We start from the raw sequence: 12,919 nt of genomic DNA, 5'->3' as shown, positions 1-12,919 counted from the left end.
ATAAGAGCAAGGAAAACTTTTTATATCTTTTAAGAAAATCTCTTGGCAAGTCAAAGACAAGTCCTTACACAAGAAACTGATGCCTGAAGTCAGATTTCTGTTTTAAGTAGGAAGCTTCTATTAAGTAGGAAGGATGAAAGCTTAATTTACATTTTCCTTATGCTGTTGATGAAAATTGCATTTAAAGCCCAGAAGTCGGTCCTGACAAAAGGAAAAGATTTGCCATGCTCATCAAAGTTTTAAACTGCCTCCTTCAATAGCAAGTATGAGAACATTTTAACAAATAATTAAAGCAGAATAATGCAGATCCAGCTCAGAGGTCCTTAAAAAAACAAGACCAGGCAAGTTATCATACTCTTCTGTAGGGGTGTGTTTTACCTTGGCCTACCAGTATAATCATAAAATGGACCACTGAACCACAATGGTAGCAAGACAAAGCAAGTATTTCATGTGTTGCCAGTCCATGCTCTTAACACTTTGTGTCACAGACACCCATCTGTCTCATTATCAACACATCTCTAGGAAGAAACAAACTTCCACTGCACTATCTCCTCCTTTAAAGAGATCCTGCATTAACTTCTAGAAAATCAGCAATAAACTTCCTCAATCTCTACCCAAAGGTGTCAGCTCTTTGTAATCATCTACCTTATCCTCCAAACAAAAGCTCTACTGCTACTGGCAGACCTGACCTTTTGCAAAACTCTCTGCTTGAATGCTGTCAGACTGGAGCAGCTGCAGAAACTCATCCTGTCACTCAGCCAGCCTGTCCTGTTGGTTGTTCTTCCCTGCCACTGTTGAGATTCATAACATTTAACTACAAATAAGAGAAGCAAATGTCTCCATTTTGGCTGGCATTGGAAGAACAAAGGAAAACTATGACAAACTAATGAGGTAAACAAGACAGATTGAGGAAACGTGTTATGCTTTATCTGAAGATGGGAGAATGCATGGTGAAAAGAGAAAGCATTCAAGTGAATGAAATACTGGAATATAAGGATATTAATGGCCTGGAAATAATCATGAAGATAGCATATGTAATCATCTAGCCTTACAAAATTTTCAGGTTTTTTTTTTTTTTTAACAAAGATACTCAGTGTGATTCTATGTTTGGGACTCACAACCTTACCGAATAATGCTCTGCATAACTGTTTTTCTCCTGTGCAAATATTTACACTGTATTAGTGGAAGAGAAATCCATATTCTTCCATCCCTGGATTAAAGCATCACCACCAAGTTACACAAGAAGTCATGGCTAACTGGAAACAGCTGCTAAGCCACTTGCAACTCTGTTGTTTTATAATACCCACTAGTAACTCAGAGGGATCACATCTTACATCTGCTTCTCTTCACTTGTACATCAAAGTCTTAATAGATAGATTTTAAGAGAAGTTGTCGTTGAAGCTATGTCTTGAGGAGAGGCACAGAACGTCTGCTGCAGCTGCTGCAGATGTTCCTCTGTGTTTACTAATAGCTGCCTGCTGAGTTTTAACATATTTGGAGCCAGGATTTCCAGATGTTTCCTCCAAAATTAATACAATCAACCAGGAAGTTTACAGAAATAAGATTATCTAAAAATTTCTCTCTTCTCACAATTTTATTTCCGATTTCTGCAGAGGAACTGTACACCACAAAGCAGATTTGCTGGCCTAACATAAATATGCACAACAACAGCATATCAAGTAATAGTGCTGCAGAAGTTCCCAGATCATAAATCATCACTATCATCTACCAGAGACAGTCCTTGATGCTCAGCAGCACTGGTCAGGCCACTGCATTGCCTCTTCCTAGTGCTGTTCATATGTTACCAGCACATCAAAATAGAAGCTAAGGGCTTGGCCTGACATGGATCCCCATCACCTCTGAGGAGACATTATCCATAAAGTCTGACAGTATAAATGATATACAAACTCAACACACTAAAATCTAATGAAAATTCACACCAGCATAAACTTGGACAAAATTTTCCTGTCCATCCTATCCTACACTGCCCTCAAACAAACTCATCTAGCTTGTTTTCCAAATAAGTTATTTAAACAAAAGAGAAACCAAGATATGAATCACCGCCCCAAACGTTCAAGCCATGTTTTGTTATAAAATGAATCCCTGCCATGTCCCTTTATCAAATTTATCAAATATTTTCCCACTCCTATTGAAAAATTAATGTGCAGCCACTCTTTCTTATAAAAATATTAAAATAAAACCAAACAAAAGAGACTGTACTGAGGAACCCAGCTTCAGTGCATGCTGCATCTTATTCAAGGACTCAAACTGTTTTCAGCCAGCAGCCCACAACGGCCTCTGATTATGATACAACATGGACTTATATTTCAGTGAAAATTTTGCAAAGATGTACACACACAAAACAGGTGTGTGTATTTACAGACTTTCTTACCTCCTGCCAGAAATGTTCTTTAAACAAAGAACTACCGCTTTTCCTAATGGAATGAACATTTCTAAAGCCCCCAAAAATCTAGCTTCAATTAAGCAATATAAATCAAACCACAGTTTTGAAACATACAGATGACTCAGTTTTCTAGCCAACACAGCAAGAAGGTTTTTTCAAAGTATTTGAGTGATTTTTAGCATCAATATGCAATTTTTGTCTGTTAGACAGTTATTGTCCCTTCCTAGAAATTTCTTTTATTCTGTACTGGGAGAAAAAAATGCCCCCAAACCAAAACCCTACCCAAAAGTATGTAAAAGAAAGCAAAACAAACAAGGAAACATTTATGCACTACAGCTAAAAGACAGTCTGTATGGGGAAGTCTGTATTCGAACTTTCCTCCATCACAATTACATCAAACACATTCCTCCATTAATTACACTAAACACAGATAAGACTTTCAAAATCTTTACCTAGTATGAGAGAACAAGGACACAACTCAGGACCTCGGGATGAAATGTGTCCAGCTTTGTTTGCTGTTACAGAGCAAACTAATCTCTCTAGTTTGTGCTAACAATTCCATTCTTGTCAAAGTCGGTAATACAGACCTGTGAAAAATACTGACTTCATAAAGTTTCAGGTTTTAAGAAAATTCACAAAAAATTCTTCATCAGCTTGCTATCAGGCAGCACCAGCTGGCAAATGGCAAGTTGAAACAATTGCAAACTGTTCTGGAGAACACTAAGTTAGAAAGAAATTTTATAAAAGCACATTTAAAACAGTCTTGGCCTAATATCCTTTTTCAAACAAGCATAGTGGATACCTGTTATTGACCAACATTCAAACTGTTTCTATAGGAGCTTGTCCATCAGCCTCCCATCTGCTTTGCATCTCTATTCTCTTTCCCCTTCTGAGCTAAAAGTCATCTTGAAAATGTGAGGAGGATAGCAGTAAGACTTTGAATCTGAGAACATCGGACTCTGCAAAGAACTAGTGTTTTCTTATTAACCCTAGGGAAAGAAAAAACAACAAAACCATCACTCACCTTCAGGAAGAACATCATATAACTTACAGATCAAGCTTCACTGTCCCCACTTCAGTCCTACATTACCACAACCAAAATGGTTGCTTCAGTAAAGGTACAGTAGCACCCTCTCTTTAGATAAAGAATTACAAATTGTCTCTCAGACCTAAAATCATTGTCTGAATACTAATTACTTTTATAACATGTAAATGTCAGCTTAGAACAACAAAGAACTGCATGAAGCAACTCTGCATTTCAAAGTTGGCAGCAACGGGTAATCAAAATACTGTGCTAGAATACTGCAGTGACAGAAACTACATAATTTATAGTTTCTACAACACTGCAGACTCTGGAGTGTATTCCTACAATGGCTGAAAAGAAGAAGTTAAGCAGTATGGAATGCTTTTCTCTGAATGTAGCTGTAGGAAAGCTTTCCACTCAGCAAAGAAAGGACTGGAATCTGCTCTTGATTCACAAATACTCAATATAAGGCATAAAACTTACTAAATGTCTGTGTGATTTAGCATCTCGAGATTTTCTTTTTTCCTTCTGCAAAACTATAGCTCCCCTTAGCCTTTTCTATGTTGGAAAGGACAATTCACCTACCAAGAATTGCTCTGTACCAAAGCTGAGCTCTGCCTTGAAACAAGGGGGTACAGTTAAATTTACCTTTCAAAAGGAGCAAGAAGGTAATTCTGTTCAGCTATAACTAACAGATATAACTACTATCCAGTAGTAAGTAACACTAATTCTAACATTTAAGAACTAAAGGTAGTAATAATGATCTGGAACAATGCCTCTTATTTTATGAAAATTATAAAGCCAGTATGTTTGTCAGTATAACTGCTGTCAACCCTTATTGTCTTAGCCATTGTACACAAGTCAGCAAAATGCTTTAGCAACTGGAAAACTGTCTAGATCTTTATCAAGAGCTGATTAGAATAATAAGATCACAAAACTTGTTCATCCATTTAATTAAAATAATATGTTCCTTACTGCAGCATGTACTTCATCACACTTTAGCAAACCAACTCCATTCCATCACTGTTTAAATAACTTTTCCATGGCAAAACCATCTATTTTGTTATAATAAATTGAGATCAAATGATACACATTTTACTCAACAGACTTTGTTCTAGACTGCGTCATAGAAATATCAGACTGTCAATGCCTTGAGAGACAGCGTTCAGTCTAACTAGACCTTTTTCTTGATCCTCAAACAAAGAATTTAAACAAATTAATCTGTGAGTTGCAAACTATTTATATATTAAAAAGTAGGAGGATATGAGCCATTCACAAAATATTCAATGGATTTTTACATCTCAACACACTCATGTCCCAAAGACAAACTCTGCTTTTGTACCAAAAATAATTAATGACAAAAGGTCCAGTATTTTATCTACTGTTAGCTATCTCTTGCTCTCCTCTTCTCAAAGACTTCAGAAACATCCATGGCTATTATCTGCAACATTTCTCTCTAAGCCTCTTTGAACTCTGCGATTTATGGTCTCCCAAAGTGCAAAAAAAAAAAAGTCTCAAATATAGTAAGGTGGAATAAATAAAGCTACTTAATAGTGTTCTAGGAACAACCTTTTGTAGGATTTTTCAAACAACATGCCAAATTCTGTGAATTCTAGAGGACTGTTTTAGCATGAGCTGTGTTTCAACATATACTCCACTGTTAAAGGTGTAGTAGCTCTCAGTGAAGCCAACTGGAGTTTTACACCTACCTTCAGAGAACACTGGGCAGATGTGTACCTATGTCACTACATTTGCCTTCCTTGTGCAAATGTAATTGCATGCACACAATCAGCACAAGAATAGCTCTTGAAAAAGCCACAGCTGTTTCTCACTTCAAGGATTAAATCCAGGTGGATCATATAACAACTCTTACACTTGTGTTGATTATTCCAAGTTTTAACATTGCAAACATTTTAAAAATGTGTAAAAAAATTGGGTGGATTAGGCCACCCTGGTTGGAAAATTTGACAAAATCTATAACTTCATATAATTCCCACTGATTGAGGCATGCTGCAAATTGCTGGACCTACACAATAGACACAGCATCATTGCACTCTTTGCCAGTTTTTTTTTATTTTTTTCTATTGCCAGTTTCTTTTCCAGAAACGGAACTAACATACATAAACAGCTGTGAATATAGAAATGATCTACAGATTAAATTCAACTGGAAAATGGTCAAATTTTCTCTTCACCCAAGAGTCTGCTATTCTGACTTCTGTTTCTGTTGGATAAGATTGTGAATATTCATAGGAATATCAAAAGTCCAGTTTTATGGACCTATTTTGGAACATGATCTTGTTATTAAATACATTATGTTTTATAATACATTAGCTTCCAATGAATCACACCGTAAAGTTCTGTGTCACATTATTTAATAAATTATGTTTTGCGAATATGAAGTCAAACTTATATAGTCCCTTTGTGAAGCATTGGGTTTAATTACTTAAATCAATACTTATTATTTCATCAGCTGGCATGGAAAACAAAGTTCCATCCTCAAAATACCACTGCACGGTTCCCAGTGTTATTAATTTCTTTTTTATTAGCACGGATAATACCACAAAAATATGCTGCTAGCTGAACCTACAAGCATGGTCCTGTAAAGAAATGTGCAACTATAGCCGATACCTATCGAAACCAAGTGAGCTCAAATGATTTCCAGCTCTTGTGATTTTATCATGAGTCATATCTAGTGTTTTCCTTGAGTCACACATTTAGCCTTAACCATGGTGCCCATAATTACATCTTACAATTTCATTACTGTGGTGAGAAAGAGAGGAATCTGTCAGTTTACAAATATGCATCAAGACACTACTCATGCAGGTGACACCCTTGGTCACATGCCAGACTATTTTGTATCAAACTTTGGTGAAACAAAACCAAGATATAGTTACAAAAGTGCTTTTCATCTGATAATGGTAATTTCTGAGTGAATGCACAACAAGATCCACATACATGAATTCCCACGTGTCTTCTTTGCTGTGTAAAAATTTCAGAAATCGAAAGAACTTTCATTTTTTTCCTGACCAAGAGTAACAAGTATTTATGTATTGGACAGCTTTTGATAGCAATGGTATGCCACTCCACCCATGCATAAGATGGAACAAGACCACAACTGCAGGGACATAGATGAAGTTAAATCTTATGGTTGGGTTATTTTTTCCCTCTACCAACTAAATAAAATTAATGAGTGGTATCAGTAAGTAAACAACACTAACTGGACCTTGGTTGCTAAAAGCTCTTATTCTGTTCTATGATTTCAAAATCATTCAAATACTATTCAAGGTGCAAGTGGACATGTAAGAATCAACACTTTATAAATCAGAAGGTGAGTGAGAAAACAAGTGAAGACATAGTTTTATATTTTAAAATTCATCTCCTCTGAAGTGCCTTGACACTCTCACTAAGTTTTTGAAAAGCCATAAATATCTGTAAATCTGAACCATTGCTGAGAGCAGATTCTGCTATTGCAGCACTGACCAAAACAACTTAAGGCAGTAGAGGAACAAGAAAAAAAACTTCTCCTGCCCTCATTTCCAACACGTAAAGTACTAAAACTTTCTCTCGGGTTACACCCAGCAGGAAGCAATTCTGATTCAGCGATGGATTAAGTAGATGAACTAAGAGATCTCTGTCATATTAAATTATGATATTTCATATTTTAACAAACTTGCCATTTAATATGGAAAACCAAAAAGACCCCAAAATAAACTCTCTCCACAAGACATATTCAAGCAAGCATAAAGGCAAGGGTCAACAGAGCTTAATGCAGTATGGGAAATTTGCAACAAAACTAACGATGAGCTTCTAGAACATGCTGTCATTTGCTAAAATAAGTAAGAATGTGCTCTGGCTGCTGTTCTTAAAAACATTCCCATCTGGCCTCAGCAAACAGGAGAAAAGTGATGCAATTTTCATGGCACCCAAGGCCTCAAACACAGACACTCATCACCTAGGTGTTAGCAAGCCCTTACACAAGGCTTCTCAAATTACTGCTTCCCACCAAGACCTGAAACTGGCTCTCTTTAACATCTGTTAATCTAATTGGTTCCTACGAGCCCGTAACAATTAAACCTGTTGTTGCAAGGAGCAACAGGGAAAGGGGATTTTATATATCCACAGCTGGGCTGTTAGCAGAACAAATGGACTGCATCTTACTTAAGGGCTCTCACCAAAACTCAGTTACTAAAGTGTGAGAACAAGAACAAGCCTCAGATGAAGCTGATGGCCTCAGCAAGTGGGCTGAGCTCAATGTACTGATTAGTAGCTACTCTGTCACAACAGCAGTCACAAAGGGGGACAAAGGCTGCCCCATTTCTCTAGTCATCAAATGCAACAAAGTTAGTGAAAGGGATGTCTAGCCATGGCAAAGATGGATTGAAGAACTCATTCAAAGAGTAAACAGAATTTTTGCATGATCTATCATGAAGCTGACAATTTTTGGTTAGCCCATAATAAGAAGGAAAAGAATGGAACCAAAGTCCTTGCTTAGATTCAAAATGTTTTTTCAAAAGGGAAGTAATGCAACAGCTGAAGAAACTGAGCTCTTTATTTATGCAAAACACTTCAGGGTATTTCAAGTAGAAATAACTTTTTTTCCCTGTAAGAAGAAGTGAAAATGGAACTAATAATACCCAACTCAGTATCAGCCCTGGTCCATTTTCCAGACATTTAAGAACATCTCTGTGTATTCACAGCAGATTGTCACCCTCAAAAGGAACTTTCATACATCTAGGCAATTTGAATAAAGGCTTGCAGAGCAGGAGCTGTAATATACTCAGTATCCTTAGCCTACAGAAGAAAAGGAATAAAAACTCTGTAACAAGTTTTTCAGATGTCTAAGAACAAACACATTACACTGTGAGAAAGCAAGTGAGACTTGTGGATTTCTTGCAGTGTACCAGAATAATTAAACTTATTTCTTGTCCTTTCTACAGTTTAGTTCTAAAATGACTTAACAAAACCCTTCTCTATCCTTTTGCTCTGTGCTCTCTGCTACACTTTCCACCCTACTATTAAGCCCAACTAATACAATGCTGAATTGAGGTGATACCATCACAACCCTCAGAAGTTCCTCAGAAGCTCCTGCAACAGTCTAACACTTTTTGTGCCTCACACTTGAAAAGTTTACTAGCTCCCATCTTAGGATGTGGGAAGAACAACTGTTATTTACTTTGTGGGAGACAGAGAATTAAGCTTTCAACCTTTGTTTCCTTGCTGTCTAGCTGCTGGGTTTCATTTTTTAAACTCTTTTGCTTGCTATTCATCCCTTTCTTAATCTGTTTCTCTAATTTTCATCAACCTTTGTGAAACTCCACAAAGTCAACTTTTAAAAACAGAAATGCTTTTAACAGAGGAGTTGAGACTTGGTACTCAGAAGTGAATGCAGAAACTTCTCGCTTTTCCAGAGTATTATTGAAGATCTGTATATCTGAAAACCCGTTTTTCCCCCTGCTTTATGGATGTTTCCTTAGATCATCACAACTACAGATGACTACTACATTCCACAACTTCAGCCAAGAAATAACTTTTTTTTTCTGATCATTGCAATACACTTCAAACATATGGTCATTTTGAATTGAACTCAGGCAACATTAGAAGGTTGCTCATGGTATGCAGAGGTATTTGATGCTTTAACAAGTAAAATTATTGAAAATGTGCCAATATAACCAGATTACGTTTAAGGATACTCAAATACCTGGAAAGACACAAACCTTCTGACAAGCTTTCTGTAGGTTTAAGGTTTTGAGCTGTGCATCCAGACACATTTAGAAAAAAGAACATAGCAGTCTTTCAGACTGTCACAAAACATGCTAAAAAATATGATTTTGCACAGCTAATCCAAATTACTACCTTATAGCTGTTAGTTGAGCACCATCCCAAAACAGAAGGGATGAATTTTTGAAATAATTTGCTGAAATGCGGCATAAATTAGTGCGCTATTACTGTTCATGCATTTCCTTTAATAAGAAAGAACTATACACACATATTGGTGATTAAAAGAAATAAAAATAAATGGGATAAAGGCTTCCCAAATGAGAGTCACGTCATCTAGTCCACTTTCTTTTGATTCACTTAGATTATTTCACATGAAGACAAAGCAGCATCCCCTCTACATTGCACAGCCTTGGTATGCTAGTAGTAACTCTGAGGTAGAGTTGTGCCAGCTGCCAGGAAAACAATAATTTAAAAAAATACAGTAACAAACAAAAATAATTTGATAACTATCCATGAGAATGCTGGGAAGGCAGACCTAGAAAATGCTTTAGTTGCATTAAATATAATGTTGTCTTTACATATGCCCATGTAAGAGTATTTTACTGTCATACGTCTAATGGATTTGACAGTTTCAGGAAGAAATATGAGTAATAGTAGCCAATTTCATGAGAGAAATATGCTCAGCACAATCTGGAAAACTAGTTGGACTTCAAGGGATGTTTTCAACCTCCCTAATATAGAATTTCTTTTTGTTCTTCTCAGATTCAATTTTTCCAATACATGAAAAAAAAAATTATCTGCGAGGAAAGATTTTTCCCTCATTTAATAAAATCCATAAATCTTTAGAGATTATAATTTTTTTTCACTGTCTGCTGCATTAAATTTTACCCCCAAAAGAATCTTTATGAAAATATTTATCTTCCTGCATAATTTCTGTAAGAAGTGGATTAGAAAACCATCTGGTAAAGGACAATGGCAACCTTCTACAAGTAGACAAAACTATTTTGCTTTAGGGAAAAAAGAGATCTAAAGAGATATAAAAAGTGCAAAACCAAAGAAAATAATCAGCCCACATTCGGTACAGCATTTTTTTTTTAAATTACAGCAATATAGAATTTTATCAGGCTTTTAAACTCTATTTCATCAGAGAAACATTTAATACTTAGAAACAATAAAACACTTTTTTAAAGGCATTTTTCATGGACATATTGAAGTATTTTAGGAGACATATATAGCATAAGATTGACCCACTTTTGGGTGAGGTATGTTACCTCACCTCCTCCCATCCATTCCTCTTATCCATTTTATGGCACTGGAAGTTGGTAATATTCTCTCACTGTGATGTAGCCCTTGTCTCAAGTCCTTCAGCACTACCTAGCAGGGATCTGAGACTACTGCTCTGAGGGAAGCACTACCCCTACGCAGAACTGCAGCAGAATGATCAGACCACAGCACTCAACTGCCAGGGATACCTTACTATATATTAGTTGATGTCCTCGATTAAGTCACATCTATTATCTCATGCTTATTTAAAATCAGTGAAGGAATTCTGGTGGTTCCCTGGTATTTGTAACACGTTCAGCCACCAACCTTTGCTCATCAGGCTGGCCAGTTCTCAGTTTGTAACTATCATTGAAAGCTTTTTCCATGGTCTGCCCTCCAAAAATTATTAGGGAAAAATAGATTGTATTTTTATGCTTCAATTCCACAATTTTAGATGCATGAATTTGAACAGCCATCAACAGGTTATTTTCCAGCTTGCTTAGAGGCTGTAATACCTTCCTCCATTTAATAGCTTTGGGAAGTAATCTAACAGCTCCAATAGTTTAAGCTAGAAAGGGCCAGAAGGATGTAAGAAAATTCCTCTACGGGACATTGAAGAAAAACAGTAAGATAGCCTCAAGAAATGCAAAAGGAATTCGTTATTTCAAGCAGCTCAGTTCTAGTTAGTAATAAAGTACTTGGCTCCACCATTGAATTCTGTGCACTTACTTTCTTAATAAAGTAAGTCTAGTCAGCCAGGGTTGAAAGCAGGTTTCAATGAAAATTGGTAGGTGAGTTCTGTCGCAATTTATACACATTTTACTGACAGTTTCTCTTTAAGAATATGTCTTTTCCCAGACATCATGATTGCCCTGTTTTTAAAATAATTATTTGCATGCACAAGGATATCTGCTTATCTTCAGAGACATGGTAAGCATGCAACTCACAGACCCTGCACTTTGGAAAAAAGTCAGTATGCTGCAGAATGTGGTAGAAGAAAGAGGGTGGGGAGGAGAAAGGAAGAAAGGTAAAACATAGTCCATTTAGCACATCTGAAAATAAGCTCAAGCTCTTTCCAGTTCCAGCAGCTGCCTATAATGGAAAAAATGAAGACTGGCCGTTGCCAAAGAAGTGGGCAGTAAGAAATAACAGATGTGAAATTTCAGCAACATCACTGGTTAGGTCAGTTTCACAGACGGCTTGAGAGCCAGGGTCCCTGTTGGGCTGCAGCATTCTCAGAGGCACACTTGCTTTTTTTGCTGCTGAACTGTTGCTCCTCCTGCTTAGCTGAATTCACTTGGCAACCTCGCCCATGAATGCAACTGATGAGAAACATCAATGTCCTCCCAAGCGTGTGTAAAGGCCCCTTGCTTAAAGTTAGTCACAACATTTTCCAAAATCATATTAATATTTCATGTCTCTCTTCCTCAGTCCTGTTCAGCCCTTTTTCTGTTTCGTGGAAACTTACAGTGAGTGGGGAAGACAGGTACTTCAAGACAAGATCTGATTACATGAGGCTCACAAAGAAAGCAAGATCAAAGAAACCAATCTAATCTGTTGTATACATTTTTAAGAGAAAGGGCAGTGAGAGAAAAATGACCCTCAAAGAGTCAACTCCAATTACATAATCAATTTTCAAGGACGAATCAAGTTTCTTGACAGAGTTTAAAGGGGAAATTATGAATATAAGGTCTGTAGAAACTACCACATCAAGAGCAGTTCCTGTCACCCAATTTGCATGGTTAAATGACTTCAGTTTAAATTAAAATAAAATAAAAGATTATATTTAGGCATTAGAAATATGCCTTGAAACTGTAATGCAAATAATAAAGGTAACTGTTACTTTTACTTCAAGAAAAAGTAAAAGTAACAGTTTTTTACCGTTACTTACTTTTTTTCCTAAAGTAACTTTTACTTTAGGGGAAAAAAAAACAATTAAAAAGTTGTATTAGAAAAAAATACATCCAGTGAAGAACACCTAGTATCAGCAACTAACATAATCATAACTGTAGCTGGCTGTCACAACCATTGCAAGACACTGTTCTGTTGAGTGCAAAATAAGGCTGTAAAACACAGCTCTTAATAAGCCTAGGTTTCCATGCTATGTCTCATCTGGTATATTTATTACCTGTTGCTGAAAGAAACAGCATCACTCTTCCCACCTACTTCCAGCTGCTTATTGTGCCTTTGTCCCTTTTGTTGCATCTAGTAATTTCTCATCCACAGGACAAGCCAGGTCAGCATAGTTTCCTGATTTAGTTTTCCTTCACTGGCAGTTAGGGTTGTTTTTTTTTTTTTTTCTGAATCAGCTGCTTACCTTGAACTCACCTTGGGACTGATGCAAGAGAGGGAAAAAACAGGCTAAAGTATCCCTTTTGGCATCAGCCTGAGTTGCACAAGACCAGATGCAATATTAAACCATGCTCTGGAAAACATTACTAGCTTTCTTCTTGTAGACTAAATATTCAAGTGTCTTCAGGATTCCACACAATACAGTGAGTTTCTGATAA

General features: G+C 36.6%; 1 protein-coding gene across 1 annotated transcript in view; it reads right to left on the bottom strand.

The window, feature by feature from the left end:
• Positions 1-12,919, bottom strand: part of ARSB (arylsulfatase B) — a 187,520-nt gene that overhangs the window by 24,182 nt on the left and 150,419 nt on the right. The window lies entirely within an intron of this gene.

Source organism: Passer domesticus, chromosome Z, assembly GCF_036417665.1.
Source record: "Passer domesticus isolate bPasDom1 chromosome Z, bPasDom1.hap1, whole genome shotgun sequence".
Classification (NCBI taxonomy): Eukaryota; Metazoa; Chordata; class Aves; order Passeriformes; family Passeridae; genus Passer; species Passer domesticus.
This window is presented reverse-complemented; position numbering and strand designations above follow the sequence as displayed.